The sequence below is a fragment of the Apis dorsata genome, unplaced genomic scaffold (genome assembly GCF_000469605.1).
Source record: "Apis dorsata unplaced genomic scaffold, Apis dorsata 1.3 scaffold_383, whole genome shotgun sequence".
Classification (NCBI taxonomy): Eukaryota; Metazoa; Arthropoda; class Insecta; order Hymenoptera; family Apidae; genus Apis; species Apis dorsata.
Window position 1 is genome coordinate 153,516 of NW_006263645.1, and position 255 is coordinate 153,770.

Sequence of the window (255 nt, forward strand, 5' to 3'; positions counted from 1 at the left end):
CTTTCATAGAACACGTTTACTTACCAGTAAACCGCTCGAAATAATCGTCACTAAATCGGAGGAAGGCGTCTCGCGTGTTCGCCACGCTTTCACCCCTTTTTTCCACCTCCAGGCAGCCAGGCGGCAGCCCACGTTTGCACAGGTGAGGCTCATATCGACCTGCCTCGCTAGAAATACCGCGCAGCATCGACCGGCGTCGTTATACCTGGTGAGCGCTTCCTCTTCCCCTCCTCCCCTCCCTCCTTCCCCCCCCCC